The sequence below is a fragment of the Pelodiscus sinensis genome, chromosome 8 (assembly GCF_052426305.1).
Source record: "Pelodiscus sinensis isolate ZL-2025 chromosome 8, ASM5242630v1, whole genome shotgun sequence".
Lineage (NCBI taxonomy): Eukaryota > Metazoa > Chordata > Testudines > Trionychidae > Pelodiscus > Pelodiscus sinensis.
Window position 1 is genome coordinate 28454477 of NC_143059.1, and position 21331 is coordinate 28475807.

Consider the following 21331-nt stretch of genomic DNA (forward strand, 5'->3'; position numbering starts at 1 on the left):
TGGTGTCAAGGCCTGAGCCAGAGGGGTGCTGAGCAGCCACAACTCCCATTGACTAAAGAGTAGTGTCTGTACATAGGTTTGAAAAGGTCACCTCACCTCATTCACCCTCAACATGACCTGCTAACATGGGCGATTTCTATTCTATTTTTGACTTGATTTATATTTACATTAATGATTTTGGTCATCTGAGAGATGGACTAGTCAGTCTGTAAGGGCTTGTTGACAAGTGTGCAGGGCTGGGAATACTGTTTTCTCCTTATGTGTCCTAAAATAGAAGAACTGTTCACAAACTGAAATACCCAGCAGTCACAAAAGCAAGAGAGGCCCTAAAGCTGGAGTGATGGTGGGCATGTAGCAAATTGTGGGCACATTGGTCTTTGGTTCACTCACAAAGAATACCACAGAGAACACTGGCAGATTATTCATTAGCAGAAAGAGAACAGTCACCCAAAAATAAAATTATTGGCTCATAGTTTTAGCAAAGCATATGCTGAGATTCACACTGAGTTTGTGTTTTTTGGGTATGAGTCACTTAAACATCTACTGAAACAAAATACAGGACTATGTAGCACTTTAAAGACTAACAAGATGGTTTATTAGATGATGAGCTTTCGTGGGCCAGACCCATTTCCTCAGATCAAATAGTGGAAGAAAATAGTCACAACCATATATACCAAAGGATACAATTAAAAAAAATGAACACATATGAAAAGGACAAATCAAATTTCAGAACAGAAGTGGGATGCGGGGGGGGGGGAGGAGGTAAATGTCTGCGGGCTAATGATATTAGAGGTACCCCAATTATCACCTCTAATATCATTAGCTCACAGGCATTTACCTTTCCCCCTCTCCCCCGAATCGCCCTTCTGTTCTGAAATTTGATTTGTCCTTTTCATATGTGTTCATTTTTTTAAATTGTATCCTTTGGTATATATGGTTGTGACTATTTTCTTCCACTATTTGATCTGAGGAAGTGGGTCTGGCCCACGAAAGCTCATCATCTAATAAACCATCTTGTTAGACTTTAAAGTGCTACATAGTCCTGTATTTTGTTTCAGCTACACCAGACTAACACGGCTACATTTCTAGCACTATTAAACATCTACTGTTACTGTGCATGCTTTTTTTCCTATCTCTCTTTTCAGTATATGTGCAGAGGATTTCTTTTTCTAACCTCGAGGCTTTCTAGCCCTCCCTTCAAGATTCTTTAGTAGCCTTACAACTAACTAAAGTGAAACAATGACCAAACAACACACACAGCACTTTGCTATGGATTCTCTGTAATGGCAAACACACAAACACACGTACAATGGGGAAAGTAATAGGCTAGAAATTTCAAGTATAAGTTTCATTTAGAGACATCCAGTATGTCTAAGTTTTGGCAGGGTCAGAAATATGAAAGAAGCTTTTCCTATAATTTCTTTTTATCAAAATCATGAAGGACAGACTTACTGGATTGATACAAATTATTGGATATTTTGGGCATGAAGAAAACATTTGTTTAAGCCTGAGTTTGGGACAGTTTTGTCATCATTTCTTATTCTTATTTTAGTTTACATATTCCCTTTTGGGAATTAGTGTATCTGAACATCCCTGCAAACATCAGCCTGAGAAAAATCATCCAGCAGCAACTGACCAAAATCTTTATACATCCTGGCACTCCAAGAAACCCCACAAAGATTAGTTCACCACATGCTGAGAAATGGGTGCAAGTCAGGATAGATGATAGAACAGCAGCTGTGCATAAAAAAAAAGTTAGGAGGACTGAACAGTAACTTAACTCCACCAGAGAGCAACCAATATCCTCCTCTGCATGAGCCATAGAAAATCCAACATACATTATATGTAATTCTAACCCCAAGAGAGACTGACTCCCCCAGCAGACTCACCCCATACTCATCTGATGAAGTGAGTCTTACCCATGGAAGCTCATGATACTATATATTTTTGTTAGTCTCTAAGGTGTCACAGGACTGCTCATAGTTTTAAAGTTACAGACTAATATGGTTACACTCTTCAAAGGAGTTGGGATTATATCAGGAAGGTTTGAAGTTTATAATTGAACTCTGATGGAAAGGGGCACCAGATGCAGATTGACCTCTCTGCCCTACATTTATTATGTCTTACAAACTTTCCAGATTTCGTCTTACAAACTTTCCACATTTCTGATACAGGATCAGTACACAGACAGCATGGAATGTGGGTGGACTCGCTTTCCCTTGGGATCCACAGACTTTTCCTTCCCCAATTAATTTAATGCTAAGAAAATCATTAATAAACTCAAAAAAGAAAATAAAGGATCAGGGGACGATGGAGTGGATTTTGCTCTATTACATCAGTATAAATCAGGAATTACTCCATTGAGTCAAAGGAAGTATCCACACACAGGTACAAAATCTGTGTGAGATTAAAATCTGGCCCCATGACTATACATCTTTGGAAGGATGACCACTCTGGAGGCCATGTTCACAAGTACAGTTGAATATGGCCACACAAACCAACCCCAAACCAAGACAAAATCCTTTACCAAAATTCAGAGGCAAATCTGCATTAATGACTTGGAAATGGAAGGATGAGGCGTTTAAGTTATTTCATGAAAATCATTTCCCTATAACTCTACTTACAAGGCATATTTTATACACAAACACGTGACTGCCCAAAAATAAATGTAGAGCAGAGAAGCATCATAGTTAAAATCAGTTCTTACAAGCTAATTCACAATAATTAGAGCTGGGCAAAAATTACAGACCATTTTCCGCAGAACATGACAGAATATAATCCGTATCTATTTTGAATCCAAGCCTGAAAGTCATATAGTGCATGTAACCTATGAATGAGCATCAGCCATAGCCATTAACCTAGAAATGATTAAATATTACATCAGGTTATGGAAGACAGGTGGTGACACTTGTTTTCATGTTTTCCTTCTACTTCAAGTGGAAGATAGGAGGTGACATTCAATGTCAGATGTGAGCAGTCAGTCTTTGCATTCAGCTGACAAAGGCAGCAATATTTATGGGCAAATGAAAGGGGACTATAAATACAGTTACAAATGTTCAGAATGATCACTCAGTTGCTGGATGCACAAATCAGGACATCCCTTTCAGAGGTGCTGGGCCCTGTAGTTTCCATGATTTTCACTGCACCAGAAGAGTTGGCATCTTTGAAAATCAGACTCATGAGATCTCAAGTGGGGTACCTAAATATTGAAGCACCCAAAGTAAGAGACCATTCTGATTTTGCACATAAAGACAAATTCTTTCCTTAAATACACACATAAAACAGTCACAGATTTCAAGGGCTCTTGCATGCATGTAGTCGAGAGCAACATCTGACCACAAGCTATATGGTTACTGCCCAGAAAAGGCAGCAGGAAATTGAAAGTGGCATTTTATGCAGAAAAATCAAAGCTTTTAAAAGCGTTCCACTAACTGAATGCTTCATGGTTCTTTAAACAGCAAGATGGTTTTCAAGGGACAGAAAATATCATGTTGGTGTTTTCTTTTGAATTCATCCAGCTCCCTACAGACCATTGTACTTTCTGTTGATTAAACAGTCTGTCTGACACAAAGTCACATCATACATCTTTAAAATCATTTGTAATGCCCTGCAGGAGACACACCAGTGCTGTCAGGATCCACAGAGCTGGTTAACTTCACTTTGATTTACAGATAAATAGATGAAGTCTGTGGCTTCCACTTGTGGACTGCATGCAATCAAACGCCATGATTACATGCTGAACTCTGACTCTTTGGAATTAATTGGGACCACCTGGAAGTGTGAGAGCATCTTTGGTGTTAGAGATCTCACCAGGGCATTGTCCTCAATAACAGCATTTGCATTGCAAGTTTAGTCTTGCTGCTGTGCTGCTCTCCACAGAAATAATAACTTAAATGAACCTGAGAGGTAGGTAGACGTATAGTAAAGCTGTCTGAAAGATTTCACCCACTGAGCAGTGATGGAGAAGTGGGGTGAGGGGTTGCTGATTTTGTAGAAACGATATGCCTGTTGATTCCTCCATTTTTTTTCAGCAGGGCATGAGTTTTTAGCACAAATGATAAACCTAAGCATTCAAAATATAGCCACTGAAAAACACATAAAATGATGGTGAATTTGTGAATTTCAGCAAAATCAGGCAAAGGGTTACAGTGCATCTACCTGTGGATGGATTGGTCAGGCTTTCTGAATCTGCTCTGACTCCAGTTTTACCCTTATGTAGCACCATTAGCTTGAGTGGATTTTTTTGTACACGAGTGTGAGAGAATATTTAGGCTTAACATTGCTAATTAAGCTGTTTACAAGGTATCCTTCTCATTGTCCTCATCTATGAGAGGAGGAATACATTTAAAATGAGCTGAACTCACACTTTGAATTCATCTGCTTTTCCTTGTCTTCTTTAGATTTATGAAGGACATTCAAACTACCCAACAAGCATCTTTTCCAGTCTCTGTTACATAGCTCACTAAAGAGGTTGTCATAAGAGATATCAGCCAGAAGTTAATTTGTTCTACAATCCAAGCAACTTTTAATGTTGTCCCAATGTGTCAACAAAATGCCCGCATTTACTCATGGGGGTAATTTAAATCACACCCATTGTCCCACTGAATTTGATGAAAACAAATTAAGGAAATGATAAAGATCCATGAAATGTTCTTCCTTTTGTTGCTTTAGCAAAATCATGTCAAGCCATTGAAACCAGTCTGTGGCTCATGTTTAGAAGGTAATATACTTCACGTCTTGCACCAAAGTCTGCATTGACAAAGAGACCAAACTTTGGGAAATAGAGAGGGAAATTCATGTCCAAGGGAATATCTGCCCGATATTACTTATCTGGGAGCAGAATGGAACCCTCTTTTATGAAAGAAAAACACAAACAAATTACAAGCAAAATATTAGGGGCATAACTAATACATGGAGTGGAAAAATCTTTGTATACTAGACCGCTTTTGATTCCTTACTTCCATCTCAATCCAATGGAAAAAATGTATCCTTCAGAAGACATTTCTGAACATGTGGTAGTCATGCCCATATTTTGTTTTGTTTTCATATGTGAGACTTTTATTTGGCTGTTTTGAAAGAAAGCTCCATTAAATGTTTAAAATCCTTTTGTCAAAGCAGCTAAAGGTAGGGAATCACAGGGCAATATCAAGTTCCATTTCTGTTCCACCCAGAGTTCTTATTTGCTCAATGTATCAAGTACTGAGAATTGTTCCAGTGACAGTCTGGTGATGGCCTAAATCTCTATGATCTTTAAGCTCCTCTCTGGCACTGATATTTCTGTTATTTCATCTACTTTTTGTCTGTTTATAAAAGGCTCAACTCAAGGTTAACAACAAGGTTAACACATGTGGAAGCCCTGGGATTTTAATAGATGTCAACTACCTGAAATTCCCATTGGAACTGGCAGAAGCTTTAAAAATGGTATTATTCCCCTGAGGTAACAAAGGGCTTATGACAGAGAATGAACTCCCCCCGCCCATGTAAACAGATACTGTACTTTGGAGTGGGGGATACATTGTGGATCGGGGAGAGAGAGAAAAGGATGATGGGAAGAGAAGTGGTCACAAGTTATGGTCTGGACGATACACCATGGAAAACAGCTTTGCACTGAGCAATTTTTTTAATATGTCCCAACAAGGATATGAAAAAAATATGAACGGCTCTGTTTGCAGCCGTTACTATACTGAAGAGAAAACCTGATAGTCTGCAACAGGAAAGGAAAGGAAGATTGTGCGTATGTGAGAAGAGTATTGGGGAGAGATGCAATTTTGGACTTTGTGTTTGTTTTTATTTTCAATTGATCCCAAACCCCATGTCGGCACACTCCCTGAACTTTGGATCAAGCTCTCAAATTTATGACTCAAGTCTCCCACAGATCTTCAATTTTCTCTCTAACTCCATGGCTTCTTTTCCTTTCTCTTTGTTTTGTGCAGGTGTGTGTTTATAATCCTGGCTTCCATTGCAACAACTTTCTTAGTGACTGTGGGTGTGTATCTGGAGTGATACAATACTGAACAGCATATTTAAATCAAGTATCCTACATTCACAGTCAGGGATGTTAAGCTGAGGTCAGCCACCACGCTTATTAACACAAAATCTCCAAGTTTGGATACTTGCTTGGTCTCACACTGATATTTGGTCTGCTAATTGCAGGGATATTTTGCTTGTATCATTTCAGTCAAGAAAATTTGAGAGTCAAGAAAAGAAACATTTTCACCAACTTGAAAAGTAAAGTGAACTGAAGATTCCAGTTCTGCAGAAAGATGGACAGACACAGAAAATATTAATGAAACAATAAAGATAAATCCTTTGTTAAAGATGTCAGAAGATCAACCAGAAAATATCAGTTCAGCCTTACTTGGGCGATTGAATTGTTAAGAGGAGCAGGATTTTCAAAAATAGCAAATCTGTGTTTAATTTTTTAATATGTAAATAGAAGGGCTCTGATCTCCCATTGCCCTTCAACTTATGTAGCCATTCACCTCAGCATAATGCGAATGTGAATTGCTGCTAAATGAGAACAGTGTACATGGTGATAGGACATGTCTACACTACACAGAAGATTGACCCTGCAGAGGTCAATCTTCTAGTGTTTGATTTAGTGGCATGGGCATCTGATCTGTAAGGCAAAACAAGGCACAGACTACCCAAAGCAGCAGCCGTGCTGGCCCTGCCCCCTTGCCTCCAACTGCTATGTGGGGTTGCTGTGGGATGTTTAGTGGGGTTCAGATTCCAGGGTGGCTGGGAAGGCACAGTAGCGGGAGCCTCCTCAGCAGCCTGCCCCTGAACCTGCATGGCACAGACACAAAGCTGCAATTACAGTCTCAAGCAGTGTTCCCTCTCTAAGCTAAGGAGCAGTGTTTCACATGTGATTAATCAGCCCCACCCAGCCAGAGGCTCAGGGATCCCTGCAGGGACCTGACTGACTGGGCGGGGCTCATTAACTCCCTGTGAGGCTGTGGTCACAAGACTCTCCATGCTATTTTGCAGCCTGCAAATCCATTTATCTCACTGGCTCCTGTAGGATTACAAGCATGGCTCTGCCACTTCCTTCTCCTGCTCAGCCCCTCACTCCATCCAGCTCCCCTTCCCTGCACCTTGGTCCAGATGCAGGGAAGAGGCTGTGGGGAAGGAATGGGGAGTGAGGGGAATGAGGAGGGGGGTAAGGAGGTGGGGGGAAGAGGCAGTGGGGAAGGAATGGGGAGTGAGGGGAATGAGGGGTGGGAGAAGGAGAAGAAAAGGGGGAGGAGGGAGGCAGAGCAGGGGCCTGGCATGCAGTGTCCCCTTAGCAGCAGCTGGAACTCCCTGGTTAATCAGGCCCATCTAACCCTCACCCTGACAAGCCCTGCTCCCCTAAACCTGGACTCATCCAACACTCTCCCCACACCCGCAGCCTACTGAGCCCCAGCAAGTTGCACCTGGATCCCCTATCCTATGAAGTCCCACTTCCTCAGCACCTAGACCCCACATCATACCCCACTTCCCCTCAACTCCTCTGCAGAGTCCCATTGCCCCTACACCAGAACCCCTCAACTAGCCCTTGTGCATCCAGATCTCCCACTAAGCCACCCACACCCAGACTTCCCCACACGTGGGTCCCCCACACTAACCCCCTCCACACTTGGATCATGCTGGGATGAGCCTGCCTAGTCACACCTGGTATGCCTGGCACATAGGGGCAGGGCCAGCCCTTACACTGTGTTAGGGTCAGGTGAAGCTTCACTGTGGAGTTCCTGTACTGGGGTAAGTTGGGGTTTTCTCCCCACCTCAATGCAGCCAGTGGTCTGAGCTCCCATCTGCTAGAAATATGAAGATGGGGGAGGAGGATTCTCAATGGCCTTCCTGTCACAGACTTCCAGTGACATTGGACCCATCATTTAAGGCTTGGTCTGAAGGGGAATGATTAAAAAAACCTTAATTATCTTGTGGCTCAGTTTCTTCATCCAAAAGAAGGGACTAGTAATAATACTTGCCTGCCTCACAGGAATTTGTGCACAATCATTCGTTTTAGTTACGTGTTTTGATGTCATCAGATGGAAAGTGCTGAGAAGTGCAATTTTGCAAATGTTTTTTATCATTTCACAATCTTTCTGAATTATTCATGCAGTAGCCACCGCAACTGCCTGACAGGATAATTTCAATGTGGGACTTTATGGGATGACTCCTCCTCCCTAATTTAGTGCTGTTAATTAGGTACCTTTTCCATGTCTGGCACATGGTACAAAACATGCTCCATTTTGTTGAGAAAGAAATTGCAGAAAAAATAATTTGCTTGGGTTCAGGGATTTGTCTGGAAGGGGACAAGCATGCAGCGAGCAGGGACATAGGATGCACAGGGAAGAGAGGAGAGAGATTGTGGGAAGGGGGTGGGGCCTAAGCTAGAAATCTACTACCTCCACAAGTGGAAGCTTCACCAACTGCCCATGTTTAGTGGGTCTAGTGTACCCCCCCAAAATCAAATGCTGAGGGCAACCCCCACTGGCGTCTAATATTCCTCATTGTGTGAGGAGTAAGGGAAACCAATGGGAGTGTATGTTCCCATCAGCCTGCCACAGTGTAGACACTGCGGCGGCTCGGCTTCAGGTAAGCTGAATCCAGCTATACATATGTGTGTCGCTGGATCATGTGCTTTAAGCCAACCTGTCTGGACCTAGGCACAGAGACAGAGACTCTGACTTTCTGCTCATTACACAGAAGAGTTGTACTTTCTATATGCCATGGCTGGCTGTTCAGCACATGCAAAAGGTGCTCAGCCACACCAAAAGAAAAGACAGAAAACGAAGACCGAGAATTACTTTTTTGTATATATGCATGTGTGTAATATTAATTGAAAGCTAGCTGGAGTTCATAATGCAAAATATTTGGTAAAATTAAATGTAACCAAACTCCCAATGAATAAGTGAAAAATGAGAGTGTAAACCCTGTGCTGGTCTGCAATGTGTTGTGTACAGTCAGTGTGCCCACAGTCTTTACAGACACATAACATACAGCACACTCTGCAAGTGGCTTGTTTGCTCAAGGCGACTTGTGCCTTTCTTTAGCTTTAGCAGTGTCCAGTTCAAAATCAGACAGTGACGCTGGGTCAAAGGGGTCTTTAATGGTCAGACCCATGATGACTCCCTACAGGTTACTCATCATTTGGGCTTGGAATTAAGCAGTAATGGGCCTTAAACTGCTACTTTATTCACCCTTAGCTCCTTTCCAGAGTCCTATTTCTTCTCCTCTGTCCCATTTTACCTGTAAAGCAGAAAAATATACCCACAATTGAACCACTGCATACAGGGGAAGAAATAAAGAGCTAATTTTCCAAGCAGTAAAGGTGAACTAAAAACTTCTGTAAACTAGAAAGAGTAAAGAACCCCCAGTGAAATAGCAGAAAATATGTGTGGACTTCACTAAAGCAAAGTGATTGAAATATCACATCCTGCTTTGATAGATCTGCCAAACCTGAGATCAGGATGTTGTTTTCCCCCTGCAACAGCTAATGTCATCACTGAAACCCAGTGTTTTTGGTGTGCTTTAAGTGTTTACAGAATTGGGGTCCTGAAGATTGACAGTGACTGTTACGTTTTTCATTGTTACAGCAGGTATCTTTGAGGCATTTCTTTCCCAGGTTATGTCTACAACTCCGCGGTGCCCAGGGAACGCATCTGCTCTTCTGCTTTTTTTTGCAGAAGAGCAGATGCGCTCTTTCAGAAGACCTGTCTTCCTCCTCCCATGAGGAAGAAGGGTTCCTCTGAAAGAGGAGGCTTTTCTGAAATTTGGCCCAGTGTAGACAGGCCAAATTTCAGAAAAGCCTCTTCCAAAAAAACTATCAGAAAAAGATAGATATTTCCGATAGATCACTGTAGTGTAAACATAGCCTCGGTCTTTGCTCCAGCAGCCTTTGCTCCACCTTTGCTCTTTTACAAGTCCCTTCTGATTTCTGATACTTACGTGTGCTTTGCTGTGAACCTTGTAAAATGAGTGTGAGGAGTGGTGTGCAAGTGTAACTCATACACCTAGTGTGGTTACTCAAGCAGCACCAGTCTGTTCACTCTCTCACACAGATCCAAAAGAATGTGACTCTTGGATTAGCCTGGCTAGTTTGATTTTACAAGAAAGAACCTGAAGCACAGCTGGAAATGATAGTTTTTAGTAATATTTCTTTATTAGTAACATTGTGCGTGATGTGAACAAAAGTGATGGACACCTTCTTTACTGAATGTATTACTGCCCACCCTGTCGAAAAACACCTCAGCAAAATGTTTGACCTTACATATTCTCAAGGAAGTTGCATCATTTTTTAAACAAAATTAGCTTAAATGATGCAAACACCTGCATGAATTCTCCTTTTTCGTTTAAGAATGGTTCCAGTCAGTGGCTTAGAGTGATTCCCAACAGACTCAAGTTAAAGTGAAATACACCTGGTTTAAAGTGAAATAAGAATGTCCACATAATCCTTTTGCACCAGTTTAACTAAACGGGCTGAAAAATCACACCTTCAGTTAAACTTCTGCAACTGCAACTGCCTCATGTAGAACAGCCCTGAGGCCTTGGTCCTCTTAAGGGATGATTTCACTGCAGCTCTCTGTGAGCATAGGGACCTGGCGGTGCTCAGCCAAGGACAGCAGTCATTGGACACTGAAGATGGCACCCATACAGCGAAGTGAAATATCACCTGTGTTAAAGACCCAGTCTTGCAATGGGATGCTACAAGTGAAATGTCACTGAGCAATACACTAAAGTATCCATACTTCAGGTGTCCCTAATTTGGGAACACCCATAGTACAGACTCTGGGTGGCGGAGGCAGAAGTGGCACTGCACACTCTTCCTCCCCCCAGCTGAGGAAACAGAAGTGCAGTGACACACTCTGCCAGAGGCTTTTCCCTGCCACTCTCACAGCAGCAGAAGGCAGTGCCTGGGAGCCCAGGAGGACACGGAGTGCCAGATAAGCACCCAATCCCCATCCCTCTCACCTCTTCCCTGGCCTGGCAAAATGTTTAATCTGGCAAACCCCATTTCCCAGGGTTGCTGGATTAAAGAGGTGCAAGTGTACTATATTCACTATCCAGTGACTGCCATCCCTCAGTGAGCCACACCTCAGCTCTGCCACCTTGCCAAGAAGAACCGAGGAATAGTTTTATATTTTAAGAAGCTGCCCCAATCCCCATGGCTTGGTGAAGAGATGGGATTGTTTTAGGGAGCTTTGTTTACCCCTAAAACTCCTAGATGCCAATAGGAGAGTCAGGAACCAGTATCTATCACTACAAAATTCCCCTAATTCCTGGCCAGCCCAGTCCAGCCCAGCCCAGCAAGGACCAGGTCCAGCAGTCTGAACTTACCTGATCCTTTTTGTTTTTTAGAACCACAGTTGTCTTCATTGTCTTGGTCATACACCAAATCCCTCCCTATTTAAATCCTTATAACGTTTAGTCCCAAGCATCCTCACAAATGAAAAATAGAGCAATAGCAACTTTTCTGATTCATTCCTTGTTCAAGAGACGTGGGAACAAAGAATACACTCCCCATTTTGTTCCCTGTCCCCAACAACTTACATCTCTTTTTGTCCTCAATCAAATGCCAGGAAAAATTGCTGCCGTAAGACTAAAGTGAAAACACATGGAGGGGAAAAAATCATTTGCAACTTAATTACTGTCAACTATAGAAATTTGGATAGTGCTAGGGAGCCCTCTGAACCAAGTACTTAGCACAATAGGGACTCAGGGTATGTCTACACTTGCTCCCTATCTCGAGATAGGGATGCAAATGTAGCCGATCAAAATTGCTAATGAAAAGGGGATTTAAATATCCTGTGCTTCATCACTATAATCTCACCTGCACGCTATTCTGATCGCCAGTTGAATCGAACCAGGAAGTGCGCTCCGGGCTGCATTAGTTCGAATCAAACCCCTTTGTTCGAACTAATGTTAATCCTCATTTTATCTATATCTATTAATAATTAGCAGAGATGGGCATTAAAGTGAACTTTGTCGAGGAACATGTAGACAAAGTACAAGCAGCCTCCTGCATGTTCAGACAAGCCCTTCCTTCCCTGGGACTCTGAAAACTTGGAGAACCGTAAGTAAATCGCCAATCCCCTCCAGGGATCACAGCCATTTCCTGCCTTCAGCAATCAACTAAGAATAAGTGCACCATCTTATCACCTTTCAGGGGTGAGACACACCAAATTACATATGCAAGGGCACTAACTGTTTTGCCAGCCAAAGTGCCGTATGTTTACAGAATACCTCCCTTAAGTGGCCAAGCAACAAACAACCATCCACAGCTCAGCAGTCCCGCACTGTAGTGCTCTCTGAAAAATGGTGCCATGGGTGTCTGCCCTGCTCATCCACTCCTTGAATCAGTCTTGCAAAGGCAGAGAAAATGACAATGGCATTTGACAGGATGACTAAACAAGTCTCAGAAGGTTCAGAGTTTGGATAGAATCCAAAATATATGAATTTTGGGAGAAAATTATGCAAACTCACAGAACTTTGAGTCCAGTTCTCCCATAACTCGCACCAATATGAACCAGGAATCATCCCACTGACGTCAATGGATTCACATGGATGTGAACGTAGTGTGTAAGGCAAATGACACAGAGTCTGCAGAACTGGGTTGAAAATCTCTCAGGGTATGTCTACACTACCACCCTAGTTCGAAGTAGGGTGGTAATGTAGGCAACCGGAGCTGCAAATGAAGCCTGGGATTTGAATTTCCTGGGCTTCATTTGAATACTGCCGGGCGCCGCCATTTTTAAATGTCCGCTAGTGCGGTCTCCGTGCCCGCGGCTACACGCGGCACGGACTAGGTAGTTTGGATTAGGCTTCCTATTCCGAACTACCTAGTCCATGCCGCGTGTAGCCGCGGGGCACGGAGTCCGCACTAGCGGACATTAAAAATGGCAGCGCCCGGCAATATGCAAATGAAGCCCGGGAAATTCAAATCCCTGGCTTCATTTGCAACTCCGGTTGCCTACATTACCATCCTAGTTCGAACTAGGGTGGTAGTGTAGACATACCCTCAGTAAGTCTTCTGAATGAGATTTCTAGTATATCTACTTGGGGCTTGACAAACAGACTGAGATCAGCCTCTTTCGTGGAATGGAGACACTTCTGATTACAACCAGAGCACAATGTGTCCCTTCTGTGTCCCGTGAGGGGAGAGGCAATGGAGGAGAGGAGTGTGAGACACGGCCATAGAGAAGGAGCCTTGAAAGCACATGTTGCAGCTTGCCTGACCAAGCAGCCACAGAAGTATCCGCCTTCAGGGTGCCTTCCCCAGAGTGCTGCCGGGAGCTCTAAGTCCGAGGCAGGCTCTAATCAGCGTGGACACGCTATTTTGAAATAATTCTGACTAATAATTCTGACTAATAGTGGGGATATGCTATTTTGATTTTCTTATATTGGGAGTTATGTTGATTTTACTTATTTCAAAATAATATCTTAGTGTAGACATGCCCTAAGTGACCTGGTATGTGATGTTGGCAAGTCACTTAAATGCTCTCTGTCTCAGTTTCTGTGCATGGAAAATGGGGACAATGATAATTATCCTTCTTTGTAAAGCATGTTAAGATCTGTGAATGAAATGTATAATACAAGAGCCAAGTATTATTACTACTATGGCTAAATTATTTTTACTTGTCATTATTGGTGGTGATTTAGACTTGAAAATCTGGGGCAAAATCTTTAGCAGATGTACGCCAATGGAGCTGCACTGATCTAGATTAGCTGTGGATCTGGTATCTTTTTTTTTTGGCTGTCAATAGCGCATTAATTAATTTGTTTCAATACTTATCCATTGCAATATCTTTTGCTATAGCAGAATAAAGAATACAGGACATAATGATAGGTTTATAGGATCAGGTGCTTAACACTTCCCTACAATGTGTTTCCAGCATATGACAATGAGGACAAGGCCAGTAAATAAATATTTTAACACTCATTATTAATAAACAAGAGAAACTAAACTGTTGGTAGTTTGAAAACACTCTTTGTGGAAGAAAGTCTTTTTAATTTACAGTAATGTAATGAAGTGGCTGATCATTGATCTCTGTCAGCCCACACAGACTTCCCTCATCATACAGTGACTTCTGTATGATGTGCAGGTGTCAGGTGGGGATAGTGGCTACCGTATGGCCTAGGCAGATTTCTGGTGTAGCAAAACATTCCATTCTGGAGCAGCTTGGAATCATTATATGAGCAAAGAAAGTGCTTGCCTAAGGTAAAGCAAGGGAAACTGCCAGCCCTCAGGTTTTTTGTTTTTTAATTTCCTGTGTTCCAAACAAATAATACAGGGGCTATTCTAAGCTGGGTGTGCTCACTTCCTGAAGCCTTCAGCTTGGCAGTCTCAGGTGGTAGTTGGAAGGGAATGTGAATGATATCCAGTATCAGTCTGCCTCTGTGTGGGGCAGAAGACTAGTGATTTCAATTTGAACACCTCTTCATCTCCTGTCTATTTACCCACCCCAGTAGCCTGGTTTTGGAGCCCACAGTTTTAAGCTTCAAAGGACAGGTCTGTAACCAAAGTCCTGTTTGTGCATGATTTTTCCCTGCATATGTTATCTCAGACTGTGGTGGTGTCACACAAGCAGTGCAATTCAATATAAAAGTCTGACACTATAAGGTGCCATTGAAGGATAATAGTATGTCTGTTTCAAATAATACAGAAATAGAGTTGGTCAACATTTTTTCATCAGACCATAGCCTTTATTAAAAAATCAACATTTGTCACCAAAAAAGAAAAAAATTGGTAACATGACATTCTTACATCATCAACTTTCTTGGATTAAAACAAACAATAAATGGACCCACTTTGAGTCCTTTGGAAGACAAACAAATTGCTATTTTGAATTTTTATTTAGAAAATTAATGTTTTCAGTTTTTCAAGCAGCTCTCCCTAGTAAGGTCTGCTGGGTCTTCTGGTTTTGTGAATGGAGATGGATTAGCATGTACTGTTTTAGTATGGGTGTGGCTTCTATATGCCAGGCCAAATTTTTAGAAAACATTCTCCCTTTCTTCTTAGGCAATTTAACTTACTCCACAGTATATTACAAGAACTTAATCCTAGAATCACAGAAATTAGAAAAAGGAAAGCCCTATTAGGTCCCTTTCCTGGCAATGAAGGTCTACTGTCTTGCCTTTGTCCACTCTGATTTTAAATGTTAAGAGCAATGGAATATTTTAAAGGATACTATCAAGTAAAATGTACTAAGTGCAGGTGGATGTAAAATGCCACTGTTCTGTTTGGTAATTTTGCAAAGATGTAAATAACTGTACCAGGTGCAATGAAATGGAGAATCAGACCCACAATTTTTTAGACCAAACCTGACATAATACACCAGAAGACCTATCCAATATGCATATAGAATTTCTACCCTCTTCAGCAGAAAAAACCCAAACCTGCCAATAACGTGTGTGTGTGTGTGTGTGTGTGTGTGTGTGTGTGTGTGTGTGTGTGTGTGTGTGTGAAGGCCTATGGGGAAGAGCAAAGTGAGAGAAGCCAACTTAAGCCATGTCTGGGGTTGCCAGGTGTCCGGTATTCACCCAGACAGTCTGGTATTTTCGCCTCCTGTCCAGTAAAAAAATTCAGAGAATACTGGACACCTGAGATATCCGATATTTTCTGATTTTTTCCCCGGTCAGGAGGCCAGAATGCCGGACACCTGGCAACCTTACAAACACTCAGCGCCCGGCCTCCCCACCCCGGCTCCCAACACCCCCAGCCCTCCGACCCCAGCCCCCATGCTTACCTGGTTCCGCAAGGCTTCCAGCACAAAATGGCTGCCAACCAAGGGGAAGCATTGCTTCCCCTGGGTCTTAGTGCTCAACCGCTCCCCTGTTCCTATCCCTGCACTCACTCTTCAAGGGGACACGCTGTTTCAATGCTGTTTTATTTAATTTTTTTTCTTTTGTTTTGCTCAACAATTTTGGTCCCCCCTCCCCTTTTTTTTTCCTTCAACAGAATTTTTCCTGGTGTTTTTTTTGGGGGGAGGGGGTTTCGGTATTTTTGTTTCAACCATTTGGCAACCCTATACTGAGTATGCTCAGTCCATTTGAGCATGCTCAATACAAGTCAAGCAGCAAGTTGGGGCTGGAGGGCACATGACTCTGCATGCCCCCTTCCTCCCCATGTGTTGCCTCTGCCCCCCACACATTGGAAAGACATGCTGTATGCAACCAAACAACCTAGAACTTTGCAGGGTCAGGTCCTGATTCAGCACAGCCTTGACACATATTTAACTTTAAGCATGTGCTTCAGGCAGCCTTGGAGTATGTCCTGCTCGGTGATGAGGTCCTTCCATGGAAGTCAGAGACAGTTAAAGCTGAGCACTTCTTCCATCCTGTTGTGCTAGAAGCAAAAAGGGGCGGACAAAACAAATGTAATCAGTCACTTTACCAGGGAGCATTGTTTCCCAGGTTTATACAGCCTGATGTACTTCACGATAGTCTCTGGTGTTTTCTTCTGTATTACTGACAGCTTGTGGTGTACTGCACAAAGGTGGCTCATGTCCAAGCTTGTACTAATGCTTTCTCCACAAAGTAAATTTCACTCCAGTGCACATTATTAAACAGAGCACTTACACTGGAAATATGTAGAAACACATGTAAGGAAACACGGAATGAGTTTGTTATAGGATGTCGTTCCTTTTATATCAACATCATACAGCTCGGTAATGTTAATGTCAGGGAACATTTAACTTCTCCATCTGGAATCTTTATCCCGAGAGAACTGCTGTCCCCACAGGTCAAATGATGAATTTGCTTTTAGTTGTAGCTGATGAAGTAGAAGTGCTGGGATTGTATTTCCGAACATCTCTTAATCAGTGTCCTCAACACTTTATGGTTTCTCCTCTGTACAGATCACTGCACTTTCTGCAGGCAATTCATTATGCATTTCCTTTTAAGGTACAAGGAGAATGTTCACAGGTTTATAAATGAAGCTCTTGGGCCATGAATTATACAATGGATGGGTGCGGTATATTCCTATATCCTGAAGGTTCTATCACATAGTTTGGGATTAATTTTTACGTACGTCTACAGTAGCTTGTACTGTACTTGGAAGCCTTCATAGTATCTGAGTGAACACCAGTCATCTTTTATAAATGCAACTAGGAATGATCTTTAAATTTGGCAGAACATGGCTGAAAAAGTTAAACATCTCAATCTTTGTTAAACTGCAGCTGCTACGAGGAAGCCACAGACCCACTGTTCGATTGCTGCTTCTTGTGAACTTTTCCATACTCTGTCTATGGATCATACAATGGACCTCTTCCAACCACATTTCCTTGAACGTTAATAAAAGCAAATAACTAGCAATAGGCATTCCATCTGCCCATGCAAAATGATTTCTATACTCCAGACAGGAGTTTTGTTCTCATGCAATCCCAAAATCAGCCACACACAGTCTGGAGCTGTTTAAAGATTTGCCTTTGTTCATTCACCAGCTCAATAAATAAATCAAATTCCTGCTGAAGAATCTGGCAGAAATGTGTGTGTACAATGAGCTTCTCTGGGTTCTGACCCATAAGGGATATCAGCCCCTCCAGCTTCTATTTCCCTGTCACACAGTTCATTCATCTACTGTGAAACTCTGTAGTGCCCTGCAAAACGCTGACACTATTAGAGAATCATCATCATTCAGAAATATCTATCTACAATGGGTGCTTGTTCAGCCCCCTTTACCATAGTATCTAAGCACATCACAATCTTTAATGTATTTATCCTAACAACATTCCTTGGAGACAGGGAAGTGCCATTATCTCTATTTTACAGATGAAAAAGTGAGGCATAAGGAGGCTAAGTGAAGTGCTCAGTGTCACACAGGAAGTCTGAGACAGAGCAGGGACTTGAGTGCCTCTCTTCCAAGTCCTAGGCTAGTGCCTGAACCCATGGACTATCTCTCTCTTTCTCAGAAGCATTGCTCAAATAGGAATATTTTATCATGTGAACTTTCTAGAGAATATCAGTCTCAGACAGAAAAGGAGCAGACATGGTCAATGTAAATTATTAGTGAAATAAGTGTGTTGAGAGGAACATTTCTAAACTCAGCACTGAGAAGATTAGAGAGGACATTGTGTGGGATATTCAAAATCACACAGCATTGGCCTAACTATTCTCCTACAGAATTCAGTGAAAAAAATCCCAACAGTTTCAATCAGAATAGAGCCAGAGCTTTTGAAAATTCTACCCATAATCTTTATATTTTAAATAGAGGATAGTGTAAAGCGGACTACTCAGGCCTTCCTATTTACCGTATCTCCTAATAGAAGAAGCAGAGAGTAACTCAATTAAGTTATAATATAGCAAGCCTAAATTGGATTAAAGGAAATACACAATCAGGCTTGGAAACTCACTGCTGCTGAATATTAGAGGCTAGTCACTGTATAAGATTTGTTTTTAAAAGATAAAAATCTGGGACAGATCTTTATCTCTCTACCTCCCAGTTGCACCCCAAAATCTGGGGAATCTAGCTATTCTGAGATTCCCTAGTGTATGTGAATCCCGAGGACGGAAAGAGCTGCCATAGTCATTGCTATGCCATTTGCTCTTGTAGGCCCCTATTTATGAGGTGTGACAAGGACATGACAGAGAGAAAGGAGTATGGCCAGAGCATCCTTGAAATCCAGCAATCCCTGATTAGCACAGTAGCCCTTGGAGGGCCATACTTAGAGGATGCTCTAAACCAGGGGTTCTCAGCCTTTCTTTCTGAATCCTCTTTCACAACATGCTATAAAAACTCCATGGCTCATCTGTGCCAGAACAACTGGTTTTCTTTGTATAAAAGCTAGGGTGGTGGTAAGGGATAGTAAGCAGGGCAAATAACCAGGGCTTTATGACACATGGAGCACTGCAAAGCTAAGTTGTTCGGGCTTTGCCTTCAGCCCCAGTGCTGGATCTCAGGGACGTGGACTACAGTCCTGCGCTGGAGATCTTCAGCTTTCTGCCCTAAGCTCTCATGAGTCTAATGGTTGGCAGACCTCCTGAAACCTGCTTGCAGATACTCATGGGGTACTGGAGTATCCCAAAATAGCTATCCCACATCTTCATAGGATGTCCCTGTAAACCTCATTCTACGAGGAGTAAGGGATGTTTCAGAATAGTACTTTATTCTGAAATTTGGTGCTGTATAGACAGTGCCAAATGACAAAATAAGCTATTTCAAAATAGCATCGGAAGAAGATACGCAATTTGCATAGCTCAAATGGCATATCTTATTTCGAGTTATGGTGAAGTGTAGATGCATCCCATGAGGCCCTACATCTCAGTTTGAGAACCACTGCTCTAAGTCATGACAGGACTCAAGAGGCCCCTGGAAATCCCTGGAACTCAGTAACCAAAATGAACACAAACTTAACTCTGTCTGTGTACAGATGGCATGAAAAGAAAAAATACAACCAAAATCTTTATTTTAACAGGTATAGATTAATAATAAAACATACTACTTCAGTATAGTTACACTCAAGTATTACTAAATACCTGAATATAACAACACTGAAGCGCATGTATGTGTGTAAGAAAAGCATCACACATAAAACAGATATAATATATACAACTTCCAAATAGTACCACTACAGAATTGTGAAGTTTTAAAGTTTCTCCTGACCCTAAGGAATGGGAATGTCTTTTAAGCTTTGAGAAATAAAATTGGACAATGGCCAGATTTGAAGCTACAACTGATATGGACAGTATCAAGTTACACTGATTTATCAGTAATTATGGTGACAACCACCATCATGGATCTCATTTGAAAAGTCAGTGAGGAAAAAAAAGAATGCCTCTTATCAAATAGATATATGATTATGGAGCCCTTTTGTGGTGGGAGCAAGGGGGAAGGAGTGAAGACTAAGGACCAGCTCAGCAACAGATAACCCAATAACAAGTGCAAATGTTTATTAATTTGGAACATAAAAGTATTTGACACCAGAAGTCAGTTCTAAATGTGAATGGACTGTGAAGTTTTTCGAGGCTCACTCTCTAAAACACCGTGACTTGGGGGGCGGGATGTAAGTGATTACATAACAAACTGTTATAGAAATATAGTAGTCCCCAAAAATGCTGTTTGCTGGGGAATTTTGAAGACTCGCTATGGGATTCAGGCCCAAGGAATTTCATCCATATGATCCGACAGAGATGCATGCTGCTATTCCTGTACATCTTAAAAGGAACCTGCTATCAGATCCTTTGCTATTTTCTCTCATGTGGCCTCCCTGATAGGCATGATATTTCAGTCTCTGCTAACCCATGCACTCCAAATATTTAAAGACACTTGTGCATACATAGAATCACAATTTGCCTTATGTTTAGGAAGAGACATTAGGGAAGAGGCATTCCTTTCTCTACAGACATGCCTGGACAATGAATTCCCTTTCCTCCTGAGAGAGATAAACCACAGTGCCTCAGTTGTCTCAGATGGCAAAATAGAGTAGGGCACCAATCAATCACAAATCTAAGTAAATCATTCTTAGATTCTGCCTTATCTGTGGCAGTTGGTTATTGCTAAGTCATCATAAATTTAGAGCTTCATACAGTTTCAGGCCAGATGGAACCAGTAGGTCGTCTTGCAACTGCCAATCTGGCCCTTAAATATCACCCAGTTATCCCTGTATTGAGCCCAACTATTTGTTGTATGACTAAAATGTGTCTTCTAGAAAGGCATCCAGGCCTTGTCTACACTGGCACATTTTGTTGCCAAATGCTGCCTTTTGGTGACAAAACAGTGAGAGCGTTTACACTGCAACGCGATTTTTGTCAGGAAGGACACACAGTTTTGGCAACAAAAAACTTCAACACCTGCAAGAGACTTTTGACTTTTCCCCTTCCTTTATTATCGATATAGAGCCAATATGGACTCTGCTTCTTGTTTTGTCAAGAGAACTGGCTTCCGTCAGTATCCCACAAAGCCTTCTCTGATGGCTCTACTCAGTGTTTTGTGGTTTCTGTTGCCCTCCCCTTCCTAAGCTCCAAACATGCGTCCCTCCCTTTCCTAAGCTCCAGAAAGTATCTGACAGCTGAGTGAGCTGCTCTGTTTAACGGACAAAGAACAAATCATTGAAATGCTCTTGTTCTGCCCTGCTAGGAACACAGCAGCAGGAAGATTGCTGCTGAAGAGGGAGGGCTGGAGAAACTGCTGTGCTGCTTTGACATTCCTTAGCATGGAGAGCTCACAGAGCTATGAGGGAATCTCAAGAAGCACAGGGATTAGCTCTCCCTTCCCACAACACTGCACTATGGGATGCTTACCTAATTGGTTTGCTCTGTCTGTCATCAGGGTGCTAGCAATATGGCCATGAAATGTCGACAAAGGGAGGCAGAAAAACCAGTTTGACCAGTTTTCACTTTTGGCAAC